Source organism: Poecilia formosa, unplaced genomic scaffold, assembly GCF_000485575.1.
Source record: "Poecilia formosa unplaced genomic scaffold, Poecilia_formosa-5.1.2 Scaffold11, whole genome shotgun sequence".
Classification (NCBI taxonomy): Eukaryota; Metazoa; Chordata; class Actinopteri; order Cyprinodontiformes; family Poeciliidae; genus Poecilia; species Poecilia formosa.
Genome location: NW_006799950.1, coordinates 1,708,742 through 1,717,306, shown reverse-complemented (window position 1 = coordinate 1,717,306; position 8,565 = coordinate 1,708,742). Strand labels below are relative to the sequence as shown.

The window sequence follows — 8,565 nt, the reverse complement described above, 5'->3', positions numbered from 1 at the left end:
CTTTGCTGGACAGCTTCCTAAAAAACACCCAGGAAGTTATGGAAAACTGGGAGCAAAAACCCAGATTTGCTCCCATTGGTAGTTGTTTAATGAGCAGATGTAGCCTCCCACACTCCGCCATGTACATTTCTTCAGGCTCTGCTCAGATATTTCTGGGTTTCTACTTTACGAGTCATGAATTTTGTTTATTACACTCTGTTGTTTCCACGTGTCCTGTTTCATTGTGTAAATGTTTTCTCTTGTAAATTTTGTATAAACTTGCTTCCTTTTTCTTTTCCTCAGCTGGCTATAAATGTTTACTCATCGCACTTTTTCGCGTCCATACAGCTGTCCTGAATTTCCTTTGCTCACGGTGAGTTCCTCATGTTGTCACTACTTCTGTGTGTTTCCGCCTGCTATGGTTTGGATGAATTTTTGGGTTCTCAGTTGCTCAAAAACTAAAATAATTTCTTCTCAGTTGAAATGACCGAGCTATAAACATTTAGTGCTTTTTTTGAAAAGAGCAAAATCCAATTTTCAGACATTTTTTTTTTTCATCTTTGGCCCTAACACAATGGTGTAGTATTAAACGAGATATATTATGCTCAAACACTAAACTTGAGGTACGAACTTCCATTCTCTGCAGGCTGGTGAATCATTTATTACTTGGCAACCTAATGCAGCGCTCAGTCCAAGGTTTCAGCTCTTGTTTAGAGCTCAGCTGGGTTTTTGGATTAGGCACAAACTCTAACTGTGGACTCGAACCAAAAATCAGAAAAAAGGGGGGAACACTCTGTATCCTTAAAAGCCCTTCTGTTCTTTGGATTAAAAATAAATGCAGGTTGGATCTTTTGATATTTTCTTTATTCCCCCCCCTCCCCCTGCTTTTCGCATGGGTTGCTTTAGCAGCATTGAAATATCGAAATGCCAGCAGGGAAACACTCTGACACATTTAACCATCCTGACTCTTGGAAGTATTGAATTTTTTCCCAGAGCTTAGCTGCACAACTATTTTCCTGATGACTTAGATGTACGTCTCTGTAGCTCCTCCAGAGTTCCCACCGGCCTCTTATGTCTGATCAATGTCTTTCTTTCCCAGCTGGTGGAAGAAGTCTGGCACATTGTGACCCTTCTGCTGTTTTCTGATGTTTGCTAAGGTTCTCTAACAAACCTCTGAAGCCGTCACAAAACAGCCGGACTTTTAAGAAGATTAAATTACACACCGCAAAACTCTAATGATTCCAAAGCGTCTGAAAATAATTGCTTGCATTATGTTTTATTTAGGGGTATCAGAGCTAAAGGAGCTGGCTACCCATGCCACAACATTCAGATTTTTATTTAAGAAAATATTTAAAATATGTGTTGTCTTCCTTCCACTTTATGTTTTGATCTACCACATAAAATCTCACTAAATTGAATTGAAGTATGTGGTTATAACGTGGCAAAATGTGAAACACAGGAAAACCTAATTATAAGCAGTGAATCCTGCAGTGTGTGTCTCTTTCTACAAACTATATTAATCCAAAATGCAAGGAGGAAATCTGCAAAGATAAGAAAGACCCAGCCACTTTGAGATAATTCAGCGTCTCGAGGGGAAATGTTCTGTTTTCAAATGGCTCCGCGCTGAACAGAGAGCATCAGTAAATGCGCCGTCCGTCCACCAGCAGCAGGTTCTGACTTCATCTGTTTATGTTTCAAAGCTCACGCAAGTGTTGCAGCTGGCAGCGGGAACAAGCGGCTGTCTACCTCCACACCTGGCTGGAGCTGCAGACGACCGCATAGCAACACATTCTCTTTCTCCCTCTTTCTCTCGCACACACACACACACACACGCACACACACACACGCACACACACACACATTTAGTCATTGTCTCTGATGGGGAGATATCAGCGGCACAAGTCATACCCACTTCTAAAAAAATCAGACACCACCAGACAATCAGACAGGCCGTGAAGCAGCGAGAAAGCATTCTTGCCATGCAAATATGAAATCAAACGTAGTATGTGGCCTCCTTCCCGGCTGGGAAGAACTCCCACAAGTTGTGAGTCTTATTTTCCCTCGGCCTTGCGCCGACACAAGTGGTTAACATACAACAAAATGCCGACACGTCTGGTCTGCTCTGAGGTGGAGAGGCTTCAGAGGCTCATCGCTTGTGCTTCATTTTCACAGCTCCGTACTGATAACAAGACATTCTTTCGGGGGATTAACTATATCTAGGGATTTTTTTTTTCTCACACACACATTTCTTTCAGTTTCCAAGAAACTCCGCGATAGCTTTTCTCCAGATTCTCCCAGAAACGTTCAACGCGCACTTAACCGTTTCCAGGTTTGCTCAGCTCCTGTTTCGTCTCGCTGCCTGTTGTTTTGCTGCTTAGGGAACCTTGAGAGGTGATCTCATCTGCACCTCGCTCTCCCCGCCCTCCCTCTGCTCCCAAAACAACACCGTATTTATCTGACCAAAATAGCCACCCCGGGCTGGAAAAACCCTAGACAAACAGAAATAGGCCCGAAAGTTTCCAAGGAAGCAAGCAGGTCCTGGCTGGAGGTGATGTTTGTGACTGACAGCAACCACAGGGCAACAAGACTGTACATTTGCAGGTATAAAGTAAGGGTTGGAGGCGTACAGGTTAATGATGACTGTTATTATTCTCCAGCTACTGCTGAAGGTGCTGTTCATAGTCTGCTTGAAGAGAATGCCGTTTAAAGCTGCCCGTAATACCAATCAGATCTGTTCATTTGTTTTTTTGTTTTTTTTGCGATGGAAACTTGTGATTTTTAATCCCACAAGTCAAAGGAGGTCAATTAATTAAACATTTGTTGTACTTCACAACTAACTAGTTACTCATTATCCAACAGGCCAAAGTTCAAAATAGCCTTTTTCTGCGTATGTACTTTAACACATCCCAAGTTTTTACCTTCACTTTTATTTTGAGTCACTGCTCACTTTTTCTTTCACTTGCGGTTTGGTTAGCTTAGCTGTTATACAATATGTGATCGCGCTTCCCGTAAAACAGGCCGTTGTCATGAAATCGCATGTTTTTCTTGTGAACATGGGCAGCAATTTGTGAAAAAAAACAAAAAACTTAATGAAGTAAAGTCGCAAAAGGAACAACACTCTTTCAACTGAAACCATAACAATGGAGGCCGTGGTGGAAAATAAAAGCACAGCTTTTGGGCCTGCTGCTTTGAAGCATTTCCTAATGTGAGAAAATAAAAGCTGCAACGATGTCACTGAGATAGTTTGCAGGCCGACTTTGTTAAATGTAGCCTGAAGTTTGCAGATGGGTCCACGATGGAATAAAAATAAACCCATTGTTCATTCATGCACACACCGAGAGAGTAGATATTACAGAAAGTTATGGTCTTTTATTAAACCCAATCAAGACACATCCATTGCAAAAAATAAAAACAAACAAACAAATGAAGCAGCAAACAAAATTACACACTCAATGTTTCAATGTTGTGGATGAAATTTAATTAATCCCTGGGATCAACACAGACGCACACTGCTATTTAAAATGTACGTATTTATCCAACATGTGTGTCTCTAGACTGCCGGAGAAAGTTGTGTAACCAGGATGAAGCATGTAAACTTCACGCAGAAGAGCTCCTGTAAGCTCTGAGGCGACAGAGTTCAGTTTAAGTTTGGACTGTGTGAAAAACTCTTTTGGATGAGGATTCTCACGGCGTCTCCACGTTCATGTGTTGCGGAGTGTGTTATCGCTTACTTTATGACAGCTGTGCAAAAGCCGAAAGATGTCTTGCTGCTGAGATAAAGTTTTATCGGCGGGTTCATCACACTGCTTACATTTCAGAACGGATTTATGCTGAGTGACATTAAATCAGACTGGATACAGAGTAAAGGCATTGATGTACAAAAAAAAAAACCATTTGTCTTTGCATTTTGTTACTTGGGATTCACATTAAATCTTCTTTGAATCTTAAAAAAATATATATATATATATATGTATCATTGGCCAAAAGTTTAGGCAAAAAATATGGTGTCAAACGACCTCCTCATTTGTCTGTGTGTATTATTTAAGAATAGATGAACAAAAAGTGTATTTTCTGTTTTAGGCCAGTTGCTAAATGTCAAAATAATGAGAATAATTTTTAGTTTTTTTTAAGAGGTTTTCATTTTCTTTCTTAAATGTCAAAAGATTTTTTTTAAATAAAAAAACTAACACTTTTTTTGAAGGTGTGTTAATAAAACTGACATGATACTGTCATAAACATGACATGACACTGTCATGAACATGACATGACACTGTCATGAACATGACATAGCACCTGTCATGAATATAAAGAAGTCTTTATGAATGTTTATGACAGTTGTCATGAAGTGCCACTGGGTAAATAATGACACTTTTAATGCAAAGTTGCTCTAAAAGTTGCATTAAAAATCCATTAAAAATGCCAACTTTGCATGATTTTGTAAATTATGATAATTTAATGAAAGTTGGCATTTTTAATGAACTTTCAATGCAACTTTTAGAGCAACTTTGCATTAAAAGTGTCATTATTTACCAAACGACATTTCATGACCACTGTCATAAACATTCATAAAGACTTCTTTATGTTCATGACAGCTGTTATTTCATGTTTATGACAGTGTCATGTCAGTCTTATGCACACCCCCATCAAATAAAGTGTTACCAAAAACAATTATGTTAAAGTTATGGCTTCTAAGGCTCTGACAGGTTGTTTCACAACATTGAAATTAAACTGAGACACACCTGAAGTATTTAAAGGCAACACCTGGAACAGGCTGCTTCTGTGTCTGACATCATGGGATACTCAAAGGAAATCAGTCAAAATAGAGAATAATGGATTCTCACAAGCCTGGATCACCTTTAGGAATCATTTCCAGACACCCAAAGGTGCCGTGCAGACCCATTCAATAAATGAGAATATTTTTGAAAAGTCCATTTATTTCAGCAACTTTGTCACAAAGTGAAATTATATGGATTAATACAGATCACTTCTGTTAATTATGTTGATTTTCTACTTACAGGCAATGAATTACTCTAAAAAAACAACATAAAAATTTTGAAGCTGGCCCAGTTATGCCAGTTTTGCAATTAGAAATGGGTTGAAAAAAAGAAAAGAAAATGTTTGTTTAAAAAAAAAAAAGCAAAAACAAACTGAAATACACACTCACTGTTTCCACCATCCCAGACACCTTGTGGAGCAATTTGGGCTACCAGCCCTCAGGTGTAAACTTGAGACACGCACATGAAACAAAACAGACACACCACAACATTCACACAGAAAGACAAACAACAGCCGACTGTCTGACCCTCCTCGACTTCGCCAAGCCAAGAAGGAGTGGGGGTGAGGAAAATAAACGAGAAGAATTAAAAACACATTCCACTTCCCGTAAAACCAGGAGAAGGAGCGGTGAGTCACGGCAGCAGCTTGAAACAAGCCCTTTATAGTTTGAGACACGCTCTCTCTGCGAGAGTCTCCAGCGGAGACGCTCTTTACCTTCCTGCCGCCGTTTTGGACGGATGAGTCCAGAGCCTTCCCGTGTGCCACCTCCAAGCTGGTGTTTATTTAGCTTAACCACTAAACTGACAGACCCGGTTCAGCTGAAGGTCAGCTTTTTAACACTAGGAAATGATCTTAAAAGGGACTGCTCTGGGAAGGCTTTAAATGTTCACACACACAAATGGTCCACTACACACTAACTTTTCAAATAACCGATGATGTAAACACTCATCAAAAAAGCCACAAATGCAATCACAGCTGGTATGTGTAATAGACCACTGTTGGGTGTGTGTGTGTGTGTGTGTGTGTGTGTGTTTTCCCTACACTTATGCCAGGAAAAGTTTTGACTCTACATCAGAAGTACAGCTCAGAGTCAGAGTGAGAGTAAAACCACCTTCTCTACTTCTTTTTATCCTGCCGTCTCCTCCTACGGGGCAGACAGTGGGCCCCCTGAAATAAAACAAAACAACCCCTAAAACGACGCCGGGTTTCCATTTGGTTCACAGGCAGCATCCTGAGTCACACACGGGGCTCGGCCCGCTCCAATCACACACATGCTGACAGCTTAATTGGCTCTGCTGGGGAACAGTCCATGCCATCAACTCCCCTGCTGGTGGGACTGAGTCACACGCTGAAGTTCAGGTGGACCAGCTTTCAGCCGAATCTGTTAGCACTCAGCGGGGGGAGGGGGGGCCTGATTCAACCCTGGGCACACAATTCAGTCCAGCTGGCTGAGAACTGCATGCTGCTTTAAGTCCCACGTCGTCACTTTTCTTTCTTTTCTTTTTTTTTATTATTTTTTAAAGATAATAATTAAAACTGTTGTTTGTGTGTTTCACCTCAATGTGTCAGCAACTCGTGATACAAGAAATACGCTAGAATTCCTCTGACTGGTTGACAGCTATTTTTCTGTATTAATCACAGAAGCAAATGGGAGTTCCCCCGCTTTGCTTTTGTATGTTTTCAAGTGTTTCGTGTTCAAAAATCCACTGCAAGAAATGCCTCCCTTTTTTTCCCGCAGAACAGATCAATGTCCTGAACTAACCAAAGTCCTCGCCCTGACTGAAAGGACGTCTCATATTTTGTGCCATCAATTAACTCTTGGACTAATCCGCAGTTTGTGCATCTGATACAGACAGACCTTGTAAAATTGGACTTACACCCAATTGCAATTGAGCCACTGTCTGTGCATTTCAAAGAAAATGTATCCATATTTATGTCAATATATTTATATTTAAGCCAGTGCAAAAAAATATTGCCTGGATCTCAAAGGCTGAAGATCCAGGCACTCTGCAAACACAGCTGTCCTTTACAGAAATCTGATGGTTGTCTGAAATGGGAAATACAGAAACCTCCGATATGTTTGAGAGATTCACTAATTCTGGGACCAAAAAAGACCCAAAACATGTTGAATTCTTGCGAGCAATCGCTCATCTTATTGTCTTTTGAATGAACCGTTGACAAACCTGCGTATTATTAGAACCTATTGGACTGCAGAGTGAAACCGTAGATGAAGGAGATAAAAGTTGGATGACAGCTGACTCATAACTTCTATGAAAATGAGTGTGTATCTGGTGGTATGAACCCCGCAGATCTGTCAGACACAAGAATGTTCAAGGACAATTCTTCCCCAAACAGCTGAACGTTTCCCTGTCAGGTTGCACTTTGTGACTTCACACGCTATTTTATGATGTTTTCTGAAAGAATTTAAAACATTTTAACAACATATCCATTTCTAAGTTGTACATTATAATGTTTAATACATGTTATTAAACATCTAGGGATAATTCTGAATTATTTAAGCAAAAAAAAAAAAGTGTTTTGGTATGAAGTGAAGTGTGTTTAAAGATTTTAAATTCAATATCCACTAATTTCATAGACAGGTGGATGTGATGTTATTATAGTTTTGGGCATCCAAGCGGATGCCGTACGATAAAACAAGTTAATCCAGATTCCACATTGTGAGAAAAAATTATTTCAATCAAGCTTAACCAATTAGGCTTGATAAATAAGAAATGATTTGAAACGAACCCGACTGTCAACATGAAGCAGGTCTCAAAATTTACTCCAAAAGTAAAGACTCGTGCAGACATGAGGATCCAGAACGACGTCTAAACCTCCACAGCCTCATTTGTCTCAGGGTTTGTGTTCATAATTCACAATATTAGAGAGACAGAAAGAACCCAAAACAAACCCAAAGGATCATCAAGGCTTCTGGGATGGTGTTGTGTGGATCGATGAGACAAAAGTGTAACATACCAACACGGTGGTGGTTGTATCATGGCTGGGGGTTGCTTTGCTGTAATTGGTGGAACGACAGACTCTGATCTCCTGCAGAAAATCCTGTAGCAGAATATCAGGTCATTATTTTGAGCTACAGCACAATCTGGGTAAGCAGCAGAACAATGATCCGAAAGAACAACCTTTTAAGGTTTTGAAGGGGCCTAGTCAAAGTCTGGACTTAAGTCTGATAAGTTATGATTCTTGGTTTATATAGGGAAAAAAATTGTCGACATGTAGAGAATTTCAGAACCTAGTGAAAATTCTCACTGTTAGTTATTGTCAGGTGTTGATGGGAGTTTTGATAGCCAAGAGTTGCTCACCCAGTTATCAGGGTTAGTGTGTTTACTTGTTACTGAGTTTGGAAAGCACATGTTTCATGAATAAATGAAGTCACCACCTGATAACTTCCCTTCATATTTACCCAAGTCATCTTTGTCTAATTTTTTTTTTGTTGTTGAAACATTTAAACAATACCAATGCATGACAAGAAAGCAAAAACAGAAGAAATGAATGATTGACGCACTGACCCTTTTTCAGACTCTGTACATCGATGGTTGTTGGAACGACCCAGAAAATGATCTCAGAGACGATGAAGACTTGGACAGGCTTGTTGATGGAAACGGTCAGCTGCTCTTCATTACAGGAGGGTGTTCAGATCTGAGGAATGCGCCAACACTTTTACACACCAATGCATGGGATCTATAAATCACACAGATACTTACAGAAATGAAAACAGCATGTTCACTCTCTCTCTGCAACACACACACACACACACACACACACACACACACACACACACACACACACACA

The 8,565-nt window shown here is 40.1% G+C and overlaps 1 long non-coding RNA gene across 1 annotated transcript in view; it reads right to left on the bottom strand.

Annotated features, from left to right (window-relative positions):
- Window positions 1-7,277: 7,277 nt before the first annotated feature.
- Window positions 7,278-8,565, bottom strand: part of LOC103132061 (uncharacterized) — a 7,400-nt gene continuing 6,112 nt past the window's right edge. Inside the window, exons 2-3 of the long non-coding RNA XR_475482.2 lie at window positions 8,283-8,412; window positions 7,278-7,815 (exon numbers count right to left, since the gene is read on the bottom strand). This is a non-coding gene — a long non-coding RNA (uncharacterized LOC103132061). The remainder of the gene's footprint in view (window positions 7,816-8,282; window positions 8,413-8,565) is intronic.